The following is a 17,746-nucleotide window of genomic DNA, read 5'->3' as shown; positions in this document are numbered from 1 at the left end:
GCATCAGGTCACTACCTGCCACTTCTGACTAAGAAGCTATGTGGCTGAAAGGGCATCTGTGAAGAGGTGCTGCTTATCACCATTGTGTAAGGCACAGAGACAACTCACACTAGCACTGCACAGCCCAGCAAAATCAAGATTTTTGCCTGGACAAAGTGAGACACCATACTAAAACCACATAGGATCACCCTGAAGCCTTGGTCCTAGCTTATGTTAAAACTGCTGTCTCTCCCATTTGTGTGCTTCACTTTGTCCACCAGCTAGCTCACACATTGCTCTCTTCTCTTAGGCAACCCACAAAAGAACAACGGGATAAAGCTTCAAGTTGTGTCTAGGCTGGATGTTAGGAGGAAGCTCTTGCCAGAGAGAGTGATTGGCATTGGAATGGGCTGCCCAGGGAGGTGGCGGAGTTGCCGTGGCTGGAGGTGTTGAAGCCAAGCCTGGCTGGCGCAGTTAGTGTCAGGGTCTGGTTGCTTGGCCAGGGCTGGGTGCTAGGTTGAGCTGGATGAGCTTGGAGGTCTCTTCCAACCTGGTTAATTCTATGATTCTATGAAATAACTGCATCAGATGGAGGTTTAAGGTTGTTAATTTGTACCTGCTGCTTGAGGAAAAACCAAAGCTCTGTACAAAGTTGTGATACTGTATGATGTTTCATATCCAGTCAGCAGTTGCCAGTGATGCCTCATGTTCTTCTTCTATTGAAGACATGGATGATTTTCAGTTGTCACTACTCATCAACTTCTCTTGGCGACGAGAAGACAAAGGGATGCACCCTCAGTTCAAAACCTCAGGATGTTCAGTTGATGCCTGTACTGAAATGGTCACCTATGAAATCCCAGTCCTCCAGCCTCATAATCTGCTGCACACTTGCACTTGATGGCTCTTTCAGGAGATTTTGCTCTTTTCTGCAGGGAGGCAATTGTTTGAAATGAGTCCACAGATGATAGCTGATAGAGCTGTGACAGTTTAGAGAACTCTGTAATTGCATTACAATTTATGCAGCCTGGGATTACCACAGGTATATTTGTACCACTTGCTCCAGTGCAGACAGATGCAATTTCCTTATTCCCAGCAGCGCTATTAGTTCTTCTCATCGTATTATCTGGCTGTAGTGCACATGGTATCATTACAGAGCAAAACAATAGATGGGACTGATAATTTTAATTCAAAGGGCAGTTCGTTGTGTTGCCTTTCTCTAATTACTGCCAAAATTCCTTTACGTTAAGGGAGGGGAAGGTGGGGAATAGAAAAGCGAAGGTTTGCTCGGTTCGTTTTGGCACTTCTACCTCCGTGTGCCAGCCAGCATCAGTATCTGGCAGGGTGTTCTTCAGACACTCTCCAAAATAAATACAGCAGATGTCATTCAGGTGTTTTTCTACCTGTGTCCAACCACTCTCCAAGAAATACATTTTTATTTCAGACCCTTCTCCAAATAATCTTAATGGATTTGTGAGAAGTGGTAGGCAACCTTTCTACACCATAGAATCACAGACTGGCCTGCGTTGGATAGGACATCAGCGACCATCTACTCCAACCTCCCTACTCTGGGCAGGGATGCCAAAAAATGAGAGGAATTGTGAAGTATTTACCTTCAATATCTACTTCAGTCAATAGGGTTCCCTGTCAGAGCTCCCTGTATCCTGGCCAAGATCAGCCAGTCCTTGCTTTCTCATGTTGAAGCACTGAGCACTCTAAACGCCAGTGAAGTGATCAAGTTCCACTGTTTGTTGTATCATACTGGTGTATCAAACCTCACTCGGGATAGATGCACTCTTGCAGAGCTCAAGGAGGGCTGATGCTGTCAGCCTGTGTGACTAGCCCATCCATCACCTAGGGCACTTGCAGCAGAGCAGCCTCCTCTTGGGGGGTTACAGTGAAGGTGAGCAGGGTGGTCCCTCACAAAAGTTTTTTTGCCTTCTATTGAAAACTGTGTTAATCTGCCCATGTTGCTCCCTGCCTACAGGGACCAAAGATTAATTCATATACACAAAGGTACCACAGATGAGCATAAGAGATCTTAATGAGTTATATTTAGAGCTTGCCATACATGGTTCACATATACACCAAAAGGGCTTTCATGGAGCTATTGCTACATGCTTTTTGCACCAGGCCAATGCAGTTTAAGTTGCTGTCACAGATGTGGCTGATTGAGCACTACACAACCAAAGCTGCCCCATTTTTGAACAGATGTGTGATGATCACCTTCTCCCAGCCACTGCACACATCTTTACATGCTGAATTGTATAACAGTGGACATGATAGTTTTCTACATCCTTAGGATCACAGAATCACAGAATGTCAGGGACCGGAAGGGACCTCAAAAGATCATCTGGCCTAGCCCCCCTGCCAGAGCAGATCACACTGGAACACATACAGATTGTTCTTGAGTATCTCCACAGACGGAGACTCCACAACCTCCCTGGACAGCCTGTTCCAGTGCTCTGTCACTCTCACAGGGAAAAAAATTCCTCCTCAGGTTCACATGGAGCCTCCTATGCCTTAACTTCCACTCATTGCCCCTTGTCCTGTCACTGGGCATCGCCAAGAAGAGGCTGTCTCCTTCATACAGGGATGTGTGCAGCCTTTGTTGCACAACATTTTAATGCTGTGTTCTTCCGTTCCTTTATATACTTCTCTGCTGCAAATTTTGCACTCGGGGTGTGTCAGGTTCTACCCTCTTAATTAGCCAGGCTTGCTGAGGTGCTGGTTGTATGACCCTCAGACACAGAGCCTTCAGAAAGGTTTGGGCCAGGTTTACCTTATTGTACCCAATCACTCCTGACTCCAGCAGCTGCATCTCCCCTTGTGCTTGGGAGCCTTCCAGGCATTAAAACCAGCTGGCACAAACTGCCTCAAGCCTGTGCCTTTGCCTGCAAAACAGGTAGGCTGCGTGGAGGTTGCCTATCAAAATGTGCCTGGATCACTGAATTCACAAACTGCACCTAGGAATTGCCTGGAAGAGTGTGAAGTGTATAGGCCAAGTTCCCACCCATGACTGTTGTCCCAGTGACTGGGAATCCTTGGAAATCTGCACAGATTTACCACCTGGCCTGGCTGCAACACTGCTCCTGAAACTACTTGCTCCTGCCATTTGGACTGCCTGCAGTTTGAGCTGATGCCTGCAAAAGTCAATGGTTGGGCGCTCATCGACTCCAGCGGACTTTGGCCCAAGCGCGCTGTTCTCTGGGATTTCAGCTGCCTCTGGTTTGCAGGTGCATGGGGGGCTGGCAAAGGCCCAAAAGTGACATTTGCTCCTGACAAACCTTTAAAAGAGAAAAGCCCCTCCAACATGTGCCATTTACTCACCTAGGTATTCGATACGCCAGCACGGCGTGGTGGCTGAACACCGAGAGGAAACACATTTGTGATACAGCTTATTTCAGAGCAACTTTGCCTCCACTACAGCCATTTGGTTCCCTAACTTACAGGTACATGTCAAGAGGATGAGCTTTCAGAACACAGCCCTAGAGTTTTGTGTTTTATTTTTACTGTACTGTAAATGCCAAATCAAAATTATCGTGTTCAATTCACTTTATTCTCAGTGGTTTTGCTTAGATTTATGAATTACCTTGGATTAATTGCTACAGAGCATTCTGGTTTTATAGTGTAATTGGGTGTGTCTAAGTGCATTCCATTTTATGACTTGCTTTAGGGTATATTTTTGTTGAACTGCATAATATAAAATACATTTGGTGTTATGTCTCATATAATGCCAGAGAAAGCACAAAAAGTGCATTTAAGTTTCTAGGTTTATGGGTTCCGTGTCTGGAAAACTTTGGAGGACAAATCTGCTTATTTTCAGTTTCTCTCAAGCTGCTTTGAGTCTTTTCCATTCCTTTTTCTGTCTTTTTTTTTTTTTTTCAGAATAACCTTTGAATTATTGAACCTTTGTGTCAATAATTATTTTAAACCAGAACAAAATAAACAGTCCACCCTGAATGATAGTATTAATACTTCTACCACACTTTCTAGCACTCTGATTGAAAAAAAGAAAAAGTCAAACCAGATCAAGATCCATCCAAAGCAAAATAAATACCCACCACTTTTGTACTATCCACAGGTCATTGACCTCCTGAGTTGGAACATTCTCCTCGCTGGTCTTTGGAGGGATCAGAGTGAGATGTGTTACATTAGTAGCTGGCACACTTCCATTGTTAACACCTGGAACATCTGATTAGTAAGGCACAAATTATAAGTCAGAGAGTTCTGTGTGAATTAGCATCAACTGCTATCACTCGCATTGCTCTCTACAAGTACCTGAAGGGAGGCTGTAGCCAGGCGGGGTTGGGCTCTGCTGCCAGGCAGCCAGCAACAGAAGAAGGGGACACAGCCTCAGGCTGTGCCAGGGCAGGTCTAGGCTGGATGTGAGGAGGAAGTTGTTGTCAGAGAGAGTGATTGGCATTGGAATGGGCTGCCCAGGGAGGTGGTGGAGTGGCTGTGGCTGGAGTTGTTGAAGCCAAGCCTGGCTGGGGCAGGTAATTCCAGGCTCTCTTCCTACCTGGTTGATTCTGTGATTCTATGCTGTGATTGATTTTAGTTAGTTTGTTATTTTTACTGTGCATCCTTGTCAAGCTTACAGCATATTCTCTGACTCCTAAGCTTTTTAAGTCCATGAAGCACCTCCTCTCTTACACAACATTTGTGTGGACGTCCCTTTCTTTGCACAGACAGAAAGAGAAGCAGCTTCATACACCCAGAGTGAAGAAGACTGAAACAAAAAGGCCCCCAAATGTTAGAAAGTTCCATCTCCCTTGTACTATTCCTGTACCTCCCTGCATCCTATCTTTGTTCCCATTTTGCAGCTTCTACATTTTAATAAATTTCTGGTGAAAAAAACGGTGCTTGCCATGGTCTGGTTGATTGGATAGGACTGAGTGATAGGTTGGACTGGATGATCCTGGAGGTCTCTTCCAACCAGGTTTCATAGAATCATAGAATCACTGAATCAAGCACATTGGAAGAGACCTCCAAGCTCAGCCAGCCCAACCTAGCACCCAGCCCTATCCAGTCAACCAGACCATGGCACTAAGTGCCCCAGCCAGCCTTGGCTTCAACACCTCCAGGCACAGCCACTCCACCACCTCCCTGGGCAGCCCATTCCAATGCCAATCACTCTCTCTGTGAATAACTTCTTCCTCACATCCAGCCTAGACCTGCCCTGGCACAGCTTCAGGCTGTGTCCCCTTGTTCCGTTGCTGGCTGCCTGGCAGCAGAGCCCAACCCCACCTGGCTACAGCCTCCCTGCAGGCAGCTGCAGGCAGCAATGAGATCTGCCCTGAGCCTCCTCTGCTGCAGGCTGCACACCCCCAGCTCCCTCAGCCTCTCCTCACAGGGCTCTGCTTCAGGCCCCTCACCAGATTTGTCAGCCTTCTCTAGACACCTTCCAGCACTTCAACATCTCTCTTGAATTGAGGAGCCCAGAACTGGACACAGTTTATTCTATGATTCTGTGATTTCAGATGAACCCTTTGCAGTCACCTGAATAAAAAGCTGCTTCTTTAGAGCTGCTGGGCCCTTCTATTCTGCCCTGATGTCAAATGTGCTGGCAAATAGTGCCTTTCCTTCCAGCATAAATTTGGACATTCACTTTGAAATTAAGCAACCAGTGTCTGAGAAGGGAGAGGCCAACGTAGAGAAACCGAATCCCTAGGTAAGAGGAGCACCACTCGCAAAAGCCTGACGAACTGCAAAGACAATTGAGTCACTAATGGTATGTTAAACACAAACTGGAGTGTACTGAACTGTTTGAGCCCCTGTGTCAACAAAGAACAGAAGTTTTCCATACAAATGTCACGAGATCAACTTCAGCACCAGAAGTTTGACTAATGAGTCACTAAAGTGACGTTAGCGGCAGTGCATACCTTGTCTCATAACAAAGTACTGCAGGAGTATTCATTTCTCAGAACTGATTCAAAGTATTAAGTAAGAATCACTCTAACAACGACAACAACAACAAAAAAGATAAGATCAAAGATTTTGTTAATTACTGAACATGTGGAACAACTCAAGATATAGTTTGTAGGCCAAAGGTAAAGTTAACTGATGAGCTCCCGCATTTCTTTTGGTGATAGGAATCATGGTATCATAGAATCATAGAACCACAGAATCAGTCGGGGTTGGAAGGGACCACAAGGATCAGCCAGTGCCAACCTCCCTGCCATGGGCAGGGACACCCTACTCTAGATCATTCTACAACTTGTTACTTTCACTTGAAGAGGAATTGATGCTCAAGGGTAGCGTACTGTATTTTCTTTGCTAATCCCAGGGGAAGTATAGTCTTGATATGAAAGTCATAGAACCATAGAAGCACAGAATGGTTTAGAATCATAGAATCATAGAATCAACCAGGTTGGGAGAGACCTCCAAGATCATCCAGTCCAACCTAGCACTCAGCCCTATCCAGTCAACTAGACCATGGCACTAAGTGCCTCAGCCAGTCTTTTCTTGAAGACCCCCAGGGACAGTGCCTCCACCACCTCCCTGGGCAGCCCATTCCAGTGCCAATCACTCTCTCTGACAACAACTTCCTCCTAACATCCAGCCTAGACCTCCCCTGGCACAACTTGAGGCTGTGTCCCCTTGTTCTGGTGCTGGCTGCCTGGCTACAGCCTCCCTTCATCTAGTTGTAGAGAGCAGTGAGCTCTGCCCTGAGCCTCCTCTGCTGCAGGCTGCACATCCCCAGCTCCCTCAGCCTCTCCTCACAGGGCTCTGCTCCAGGCCCCTCCCCAGCCTTGCTGCCCTTCTACAAACACCTTCCAGCACCTCAGCATCTCTCTGCAGTGGAGGAGCCCAGAACTGGACACAGCACTCTCAAGGGGTGTCCTGAGCAGTGCTGAGCACAGGGGCAGAAGAACCTCCCTTGTCCTGCTGGTCACACTGCTCCTGAGCCAGCCCAGGATGCCATTGGCTCTGCTGCCCACCTGGGCACACTGCTGCCTCTTACTCAGCTCCTCTCTACCAGCCTCTGCCTGGCTGCTCTCAGCCACTCTGGCCCCAGCCTGTAGTGCTGCTTGGGGTTGTTGTGGTCAAAGTGTAGAACCCTGCATTTGGCCTTGTTCAATCTCACCCTGCTGGCCTCTGCCTCTTCACCAAAATTCATGAGATATTTATCTCAAGACACATTCATTCATCTGCAGCACATTTAAGCATCGTGTTTTAGCCACTTGCTGGGATGGTCCTGAAGAGCATCTCTTTCTAATAACAGCTTCATTCCTGGCTGACTTGCAGGCACTCACTCTGTAATCTAAAGCAGTAGAAACAAAGTGTGAGTTGAGGAAGGACAAAGAAGAGGATCTGAACCAAGGATGCAGCTACCCAGAGGTGGTTAATGTAGATGAGAAGCACAAATACAGAAGGAATAAAGCAAAGTAGAAGGGCAAGTAAGGTACTCCTCCTTGCATCAGTGTGTATATGCAGAGCTGTTTTGGGTTCAGATTCATGTGTTCCTGGCTCAGGAGCATTGTGGGCAGCAGGACAAGGGAGGATCTTCTGCCCCTGTGCTCAGCACTGCTCAGGACACACCTCGAGTGCTGTGTCCAGGTCTGGGCTCCTCCATTGCAGAGAGATGTTGAGGTGCTGGAAGGTGTCCAGAGGAGGGCAGCAAGGCTGGTGAGGGGCCTGGAGCACAGCCCTGTGAGGAGAGGCTGAGGGAGCTGGGGGTGTGCAGCCTGCAGCAGAGGAGCAGAGCTCATTGCTGCCTGCAGCTGCCTGCAGGGAGGCTGTAGCCAGGTGGGGTTGGGCTCTGCTGCCAGGCAGCCAGGGACAGAAGAAGGGGACACAGTCCGAAGCTGTGCCAGGGCAGGTCTGGAGTGGCTGTGGTTGGAGGTGTTGCAGCCAAGCCTGGCTGGGGCATTTAGTGCCATGGTCTGGTTGGTTGGGCAGGGCTGGGTGCTAGGTTGTGCTGGCTGAGCTTGGAGCTCTCTTCCAGCCTGGGTGACTCAATGTTCCCTTAGCACATTACCATTAAACCTTCACTTAGGCTTAGGGTATTCATACTGGGCTCATGCAACAGTAAATGTATTTTGGTTGATTTCAGTCAAAGAACTAACAGGAGGAACATGAAGTATGTTTGTAAGCTCTGTGGACTGATTCAGCTAATACAGTATGAGAAGTGTTTAATTGTAACTATTACATAATTAAATAAATTTAATTACAATTAAAAAATTAGATGGGCACTTAAACCAAAGACTACTCAGAAATAATGTGTCTGGATTTGAATGCTTTCAGACTCTTGTCAGGCATTTATTAGCTGCCAATGGCCTTCATTTTCAAGCAATACCTACAGTCATGCATGAAAAATTACATCCTGCAGACTTTAATTTGATGGAATTTATTCACAGACATCCTTCCTAGGAGGGAACATGTTCCTGGAACAGGTTAGGGTTTGATCTGAACACTGTCAGTTGGGGTTCAGATTGATCACTTCCAGTAAGGAGCTCAGAAACCAGTTTCTGAAATGAGAAAGCTTCACTCTCAGGGAGGACTACTGCACATCAGTGCTCAGTGCTGCAGCCTCAGTGAAGGATATGACTGTTTAATTGGAGTGTTGAAGGTTTTGAGGGTGAAAGACTGATTTATTAGGAGCTTTGCAGGCTAGCCCACAGCTACATGTTTTGTTTTGACCTGAATATTCATGTTTCATAAACACTTTTAATGTTCACTTATTGCCAAGTGCTCTTGATGTCAGTATTGCTGCTAAGCCATCTCATTAAGCCCTGAATTGGATCATAAATTGCCTTTGACTAAGATGCAAATAAGAAAAGAGATTCTTTACAGAGTCACAGAGTCACAGAATTAACCACGTTGGAAAAGACCTCTAGGATCATGGAGTCCAACCTAACACTCAACCCTTCTGATTAACTAAACCACGGCCCTGAGTGCCTCATCCAGCCTCCTCTTGAACACCTCCAGGGACAGTGACAACACCACCTCCTCAGCAGACCATGCCAATGCCAATCACTCTTTACATCATAATAACAGGTCAATAAAAGATTAGTGTTTGACTTACCCTTGAGGAGCTTATCTGGAGTGTTTCTCACTTTGTGAGTTTCCTCTCCGTTGAGTCTTGGGGTTTGGGTTTTTTCAGATTCATCTGACCAGATCACACAAAACTAAAGCAGTACTATAGATCAGAAATTGCTCTGGTGGTGTTTTCTGTCCAGTGACCTGTGATGCTGACCGTTAAAGTCAAGACATTTTGCAGTCTTTTAATGGCTCTTCCCGCTACTGCCTTTATGTGAGTTAATGTTTCATTGTGGTGCTAAGCAATAAGCTAAGTTGGCAGGAACCTTTGGAGAAACACTTCTAGAATCATAAACTTTGAGAATCAACCAGGTTGGAAGAGAGCTCCAAGCTCACCCAGCCCTACCCAATCAACCAGATCATGGCATTAAGTGCCCCAGCCAGCCTTGGCTTCAACATCTCCAGTCATGGCCACTCCACCACCTCCCTGGGCAGCCCATTCCAGTGCCAATCACTCTCTCTGACAACAACTTCCTAACAACATCCAGCCTAGACCTGCCCTGGCACAGCTTTAGGCTGTGTCCCCTTGTTCTGCTGATGGGTGCCCGGCAGCAGAGCCCAACCCCCACCTGGCTACAGCCTCCCTGCAGGCAGCTGCAGACAGCAATGAGCTCTGCCCTGAGCCTCCTCTGCTGCAGGCTGCACACCCCCAGCTCCCTCAGCCTCTCCTCACAGGTCTCTGCTCCAGGACCCTCCCCAGCCTTGCTGCCCTGCTCTCAACACCTTCTAGCACCTCAACATCTCTCTGCAATGGAGGAGCCCAGAACTGGATACAGCACTCAAGGTGTGTCCTGAGCAGTGCTGAGCACAGGGGCAGAAGATCCTCCCTTGTCCTGGTGCCCACACTGCTCCTGAGCCAGCCCAGGATGCCATTGGCTCTGCTGCCCACCTGGGCACTGCTGCCTCCTCTGCAGCTCCTCTCTTCCAGCACCCCCAGGTCCCCAGGCCCCTCTGCCTGGCTGCTCTCAGCCACTCTGTCCCCAGGGGGAAAAAATAACAATAAAATTAGTCCTAAACAACTGTCACAGTTCCATATGTTTTCTTTACATAAAATCCTAAACAGCATGTGCATTTTCTATTGTGGTAGCTGCCAAAACAATTCTGATATGTACCACCTTGGTGGACTGGAATAAGCATTAACTGCAGCTAGGCACATTGCTGAGCTCCCCCGCCAGATTTGCTGTAAGATCCTTTCCAAGACATAGCATACCACACTTTGATATGTTTTTGCCATTACCAAGAGGTTCTGGCTGCTTCATTAGAATATTCACAGTATCAGCAAGGTTGGAAGAGACCTCACAGATCATCAAGTCCAACCCTTCACCACAGAGCTCAAGGCCAGACCATGGCACCAAGTGCCACGTCCAATCCTGCTTGAACAGCTCCAGGGACGGCGACTCCACCACCTCCCCGGGCAGCCCATTCCAGTGTCCAATGACTCTCTCAGGGAAGAACTTTCTCCTCACCTCCAGCCTAAATCTCCCCTGGTGCAGCCTGAGGCTGTGTCCTCTCATTCTGGTGCTGGCCACCTGAGAGAAGAGAGCAACCTCCTCCTGGCCACAACCTCCCCTCAGGTAGTTGTAGACAGCAATAAGGTCTCCCCTGAGCCTCCTCTTCTCCAGGCTAACCAATCCCAGCTCCCTCAGCCTCTCCTCGTAGCGCTGTGCTCAAGGCCTCTCCCCAGCCTCGTTGCCCTTCTCTGGACACGCTCAAGCATCTCAGTGTCCCTCCTAAACTGGGGGGCCCAGAACTGAACACAGTACTCAAGGTGTGGTCTAACCAGTGCAGAGTACAGGGGCAGAATGACCTCCCTGCTCCTGCTGGCCACACCATTCCTGATGCAGGCCAGGATGCCACTGGCTCTCTTGGCCACCTGGGCACACTGCTGGCTCATGTTCAGGCGGGTATCAACCAGCACTCCCAGATCCCTCTCTGTTTGGCTGCTCTCCAGCCACTCCGACCCCAGCCTGTACCTCTGCATGGGGTTGTTGTGGCCAAAGTGCAGCAGTAAGCAGTGCAGGCTCTTCTTGCCCTTCTTTTTAGCACTGATACATTTATAAAAGTGTTTTTTGTTATCCTTCACAGAGGTGGCAGCCTAAGTTCTAGCTGGACCTTAGCCTCTCTCATTTTTCTCCTGCATAATCTGGCTATCTCCTTAAACACGTCAGGAGAAGCCTTCCCCTCCTTCCAGAGGTGATACACCCTCTTTTTTCCCCCCCAATTCCTTCAGGAGCTGTTTGCTCATCCAGGCTGGTCACCTTCCCCGCCGGCTCATCTTTGGGCACATGGAACTGCCAGCTCCTGAGCCTTCAGGAGCTCCTGTTTAAAGTAGGTCCAACCATCCTGGACCCCTTTGTTCCCAAGGACTGCTGCCCAGGGGACTTTGCAAATAAGTTTCCTAAGCAAATTGAAGTTTGCCCTCTGAAAGTCCAAGGTGTAGGTTTTGTTGTAGTGCCTCCCTACCTCCCTGCATATTGAAAACTCCACTAACTTGTGATCACTGTACCCCAGGCAGCCTCCCACTGCCACATCTCCTACCAGCCCTTCTCTGTTGGAGAGCAGAAGGTCAAGCTGAGCTTGACCCCTAGTAGGCTCACTTAACAGCTGGGTCATGAAGCTGTCCTCCATGCACTCTAGAAACCTCCTGGACTGCCTCCTCTCTGCTGAATTAAGTTCCCAGCAGATATCTGGCAGGTTAAAGTCACCCACAAGGACAAGATCTGATGATCTTGAGACAGCCTCCAACTGTTTGTAAAATATCTCATCTGTTTCCTCGTCCTGGTTGGGTGGTCTGTAACAGACTCCAACCAGGATGTCAGATTTGTTAGTCCTCCCTCTGATTTTAACCCACAAGCTCTCAACCCCTTCGTCCCTCACCTCAAGCTCAGTGGCATGGAGTGACTCCCTAATATACAGAGCCACCCCTCCTCCTCTTCTCCCTGGCCTATCTCTCCTGAAGAGGCTGTATCCCCCCAGTATAGCACTCCAACCATGCCTGTCATCCCACCAAGTGTCTGAAATGGCAACTATCTCATAGTCACCCTGGTGGACCAGGACTTGCAGTTCCTCCTGCTTGTTACCCAAGCTGCGTGCATTGGTGTAGATGCACTTCAGCTGGGCTCTGGGTTCCTCAATTGTCCCTAGTTTCCTTCCCACTCTCTCCTTCTCAGAGAGAGTAATTGCCTCACCCACCCCCTTCAGACCTAGTTTAAAGCCTGCCTAATGAGCCCTGCCAACTCCAGCGCCAGGACTCTCCTGCCCCTCCTAGACAACTGCACCCCATCACGATCAAGCAGGTCTGGCTCAGTAAAAGTTCTAACCCAAAGTGCTGCTGCTGACACCATCCCTTGAGCCAGCTGTTGATGTCATAGGTTCTGCTGTTCCTCTCTGTGAACTCCCTTGCCACAGAGGGAACTGAGCAGAACACCACCTGAGCTCCTGCCCTGTCTATCAATTTCCCCAGGGCCTTAAATTCCTTTGTAATTGCCCTGGTGACCTTCTTCTCAATCTCATCCCTGCCAGCCTGTATTACCAGCAAGGGGTAATAATCAGAGGGCTGGATTAGGTTAGGGAGTCTCCTGGCGATGTCCTTAACCCTAACTAGAAGAGGAACATGTAAGACAAGGGAGGTTCTTCTGCCCCTGTGCTCAGCACTGCTCAGGACACACCTTGAGTACTGTGTCCAGTTCTGGGCTCCTCCATTCAAGAGAGATGTTGAGGTGCTAGAGGATGTTGAGAGCAGGGCAGCAAGGCTGGGGAGGGGCCTGGAGCAGAGCCCTGTGAGGAGAGGCTGAGGGAGCTGGGGGTGTGCAGCCTGCAGCAGAGGAGGCTCAGGGCAGAGCTCATTGCTGTCTGCAGCTGCCTGCAGGGAGGCTGTAGCCAGGTGGGGTTGGGCTCTGCTGCCAGGCAGCCAGGGACAGAACAAGGGGACACAGCCTGAAGCTGTGCCAGGGCAGGTCTAGGCTGGATGTTGTTAGGAAGTTGTTGTCAGAGAGAGTGATTGGCATTGGAATGGGCTGCCCAGGGAGGTGGTGGAGTGGCCATGGCTGGAGGTGTTGCAGCCAAGCCTAGCTGGGGCACTTAGTGCCATGGTCTGGTTGGTTGGGCAGGGCTGGGTGCTAGGCTGGGCTGGCTGAGCTTGGAGCTCTCTGCCAACCTGGCTGATTAAAAAAAAAAAAAAAAAAGAAAATATTTAAAAATCTACTTACAGCTCAGCACTGAGAGAGTGATGCAGGTACAGGCCAAACTGAGACCACAACTGTACTGGAAATTAATCTTCGTTATGAATTATGAACATTAATTTATGCATTAATATTAATTTTTTTATTACTCTTTCGCAATTGGGGAAGTTCCCTGAGGTTCTTTGGATTTTCGGTCGACAGGAAGCAATTGCACAGAATCAAACAGTTTAGACAATCAGAACTTGGAAAACAGTAATTCAGAACCAGGGAAAATTCTTACTATGCTTGTGGAGTCTTGGCATTCACTCCAGCAGATGTACTCATGACCATTTTGGCCCCTGGGTAAGTCTCCTGTATCAATGACACTTTCAAACTCGTGATAATGATCTCAGGGTAACACACAAAATATTCCAGGCAGAGGAAGGAGATGCTGCTGAGCTGCTAAGCTGGTGGGTGTGAGCTGCATGGTCCTGGCTGCCTTCAACGAGCTACAAAGGATGAGAGTTAGGAAGGTTGAATGCAGAGAAAGGCAGCATGCAGAAAGGCTGGATGCAGAAGTGCAGCATGTAGGAAAGGCTGCATACACAAAGGCAGGATGCAGAGAAAGGCTGAATGCAGGTTTTCTAATAATCTCCCTTTAAATACTTCTTTTTGAAAATCAAAGAGGCCAGCAGGCCCTGGCACCACTCTTGTGGCCAATGCATTCAAAGCTTCCTGCCTCCTTTGGCCGTGTAGGCACGGTGAGGGCAGCACAAGACACCTGACACGAGCTGCTAAGCCCCGTAGCCCTCAGGGCCTTTCTGGGGCCAAACTCTTATTGTTTGCTCATCTGACTCCATTCCTGGACCCCACAACAGAAGGAGAGCAGTTTTGCCTCACACAATGATGCTGTTGATGAATTGAACAAGTTCTGGAGCTCTACCTTTCTCCAATGCACTGTGACTCGCTGAGGGGCAGATCATTGAACTGTGTTTCCACTCCTGAGGTAGACAGTTAAATCTTCACTGGCCTCCTCTTGGGGTGAAAGCAAACTGAGGCCTGCCTTCCTCTGCTGTGGGAAATAGAGAGGAAAGCATTAGCAGTGTCCATGGCTCCACAGCATTCGGCCTCCTTTGATTCCAGCTGTACTGTCATTCCAGCATGTGCTTGTGAGCGGAGTCACTTCGTTTAGGGCATGGGCATCCACTGTCAGACTCCAGTCTCTGTTGGGTTTGTACACAGGCCACATTGGGCTGTTGAAAGGTTTTTGCTTGCTGATGACAATTTCCATTTACCATCCTCAATTTTCACAGATGCTATTCTAAGAGCTGTTGCTAGTGGAGTCCCTCAGGGTTCAGTGCTGGCTCTGGTCCTGTTAAGCATCTTCACCAGTGTCATTGATGAAGGCACAGACAGACAGAGAGACAGAGTCTGCTCAGCAAGTTTGCTGATGATACCAAACTGGGAGGCTTGGCTGAGACACCTGGAGCCTGTGAGGTCATTCAGTGAGGCTTGGACAGGTGAAGACCTGGGCAGAGAGGAACCTGATGAGGTTCTACAGGGAGAAGTGCAAAGCCCTGCACCTGAGAAGGACCAACAAACTGCACCAGTACAGGCTGAGAGGTGATCTGTTGCAGAGCAGCCCTGTGGAGAGGGACCTTGGAATGCTTGCGGACAAGATGCTCTCTGTGGCACAGCAATGTGCCCTGGTGGCCCAGAGGACCAATGGGGAACTGGGCTGCATCAAGAAGAGTGTGGCCAGCAGGTCAAGGATGGTTATCCTGCCCCTCAGCTTTACCCTGCTGAGACCTCACCTGAAGGACAGGGATCTACTGGAGAGAGTCCAAGGGAGGGCTATGAAGATGATGAAGGGACTGGAGCACTGCCTGTGAGGAGAGGTTGAGTGATCTGGGGCCGTCTGGTCTGGGGAACAGACGACTGAGAGGGGATTTGACCAATGTTCATAAATGTCCGAGGGCAGGGGGTCAGTAAGGAGGAGACAAACTCTTCTCATTTGCACCCTGTGGTTGGACAAGGGGTGATGGGTATAAATCACAGCACAGGGAGTTCCACCTCAGCATGAGGAAGAACTCCTTGACTATAACACTGACAAAGCTCTGGAGCAGGCTGCCCAGAGAGGTTGTGGAGTTTCCTTCTCTGGAGACTTTCCAACCCTGCCTAGATATATTCCTGTGTGACCTGAGCTAGATTGTGTGGTCCTGCTCTGGCAGGGGAGTTGGACTCAATGATCTATAGAGGTCCCCTCTAGCACGGACATCCCATGGTCCTGTGATCTTTTATCTCTGTAGCCAGAGTTTTTATGGCAGAAATTACAGAAGTATGGGACAAGCTATCATCCAGTTGTCTATGTGGTGAGTAAATTCACCAACCATAGTAATTCTTCCATCATTGTTTTTTCCCATAAATCTACTTCACAAAATATTAGCATAAGATGGAAGAGAAGTTTAATAAGCTTCTTTGAAAGACCTGTTCCAATGGGAGCTCTGACAGGATTCTGTGTACCATGACCTCCATAAAGTATTTCCTTCGTGGCAGTGATGATCTGTGAGGTCTCTTCCAGCCTTGGTGATACTGTGATAGAATCCCTCAGCTTAATTCCCTGCTCCATTGAGGTCCACTTCCTAGGTACCCATGGCAAATCATCTCTAGAAGGGTAGCACAGTAGCACACTGTCTTGGAAGGCTAATAGGTCTATTAGATGCCCTGACTTCCCTCATCCTTCTGCTGATGGGGGAAGCAAAGGCAGGAGGAAAACAAAGGATTGGGGTATTATGTCCCAGCCCAAAGTGACAAACAGTTACCCACAGGTGTTTAGGTACCTGTAAGTGTCTTGCCCAAATAAGGATGAGCAAGCCCTGGGGTCACCTGCTATGGTCAGTTTGGCAAATGCCATCTGATTGGTGAATCTCTGTGGCCAAAGAGCCTCTGCACTTGGGCAAATAAAATAAATGGAGCTAAGTTGAAAGCAGCTGAGCTGCTTTTGCCTTGCTGCCTCATGGAGCTGCCTCTGCCTTGCTGCCTCTGCCTCACAGAACTGCCTCTGCCTCCCTGCTCTCCGACACCTGTCCTTCTCTGCCTCATACTTCAGACCAGCTTAGCCCTGATGTTTTGGGCTTGAACTACCTGGAAACTGAAGCGCCTCAAGTTTCCCAGGAGAAGGCATTTAAGTACCTCATGCTGTGGCAAGCAGTGCCACCCACACAGTGCTCTCTGACATCTGCAAGAGTTCTGCCTGCACCTCTGCAAACATCCGTGCCGAGAGGAACCAGGATCAGGTCAGAGATCCTCTGCCTCTTTTCCAGCACCCTGGGAAGATCTGGAAGCCTTTCAAAAGCCAGGAAGTTCCAACACTGCCACAAAGGAGCCAGGTCTAGTGGTGTTCCAGTCACTAATGGTGTTCCCCAAGGATCAGTGCTGGGCCCAGTCCTGTTCAATATCTTTATTGATGATCTGGACGAAGGCATTGAGTCCTGCATCAGTAAGTTTGCAGATGACACCAAGCTAGGAGCAGGTGTTGATCTGTTGGAAGGTAGGAGAGCCCTGCAGAGGGACCTGGACAGGCTGGATGGGTGGGCAGAGGCCAATGGCATGAGACTTAACAAGGCCAAGTGCAGGGTTCTGTACTTTGGCCACAACAACCCCAAGCAGCACTACAGGCTGGGGACTGAGTGGCTGGAGAGCAGCCAGGCAGAGAGGGACCTGGGGGTACTGATAGATATCAGGTTGAAGATGAGCCAGCAGTGTGCCCAGGTGGCCAAAAGAGCCAATGGCATCCTGGCCTGCATCAGGAGCAGTGTGGCCAGTAGGACAAGGGAGGTTATTCTTCCCCTGTACTCAGCACTGGTCAGACCACACCTTGAGTGCTGTGTCCAGTTCTGGGCCCCTCAATTCAAGAAAGATGTTGAGGTGCTAGAACATGTCCAGAGAAGGGCAACAAAGCTGGTGAGGGGCCTGGAGCACAAACCCTATGAGGAGAGGTTGAGGGAGCTGGGCCTGTTTAGCCTGGAGAAGAGGAGGCTCAGGGATGATCTTATTACTGTCTACAACTACCTGAAGGGGCATTGTAGCCAGGTGGGGGTTGGCCTCTTCTCCCAGGCAACCAGCAATAGAACAAGGGGACACAGCCTCAAGTTGTGCCAAGGCAGGTATAGGCTGGATGTTAGGAAGAAGTTCTTCACAGAGAGAGTGATTGGCATTGGAATGGGCTGCCCAGGGAGGTGGTGGAGGCACCGTCCCTGGGGGTCTTCAAGCAAAGCCTGGCTGAGGCACTTAGTGCCATGGTCTAGTTGATTGGATAGGGCTGGGTGCTAGGTTGGACTGGATGAGCTTGGAGGTCTCTTCCAACCTGGTTGATTCTATGATTCTATGATTCTGTGACTCTCTTCACATTTCTACTCCACCACGGTGAGTAGCACAGACTTGCCCTGGGGCTCCAGGCTGCCTATTTGTAAGTGAGGCAGAGCTTTTTTGTGGCTAAACCTTGCCTGTGCTCTGATTCTCCTAAATGAAAGAACTGCCCAGAAGCATCCTTGGGAAGAGTTTCC

This window comes from Pogoniulus pusillus, chromosome Z (assembly GCF_015220805.1).
Source record: "Pogoniulus pusillus isolate bPogPus1 chromosome Z, bPogPus1.pri, whole genome shotgun sequence".
NCBI classification, from domain to species: Eukaryota; Metazoa; Chordata; class Aves; order Piciformes; family Lybiidae; genus Pogoniulus; species Pogoniulus pusillus.
Note: the sequence above shows the minus strand (reverse complement) of the source record.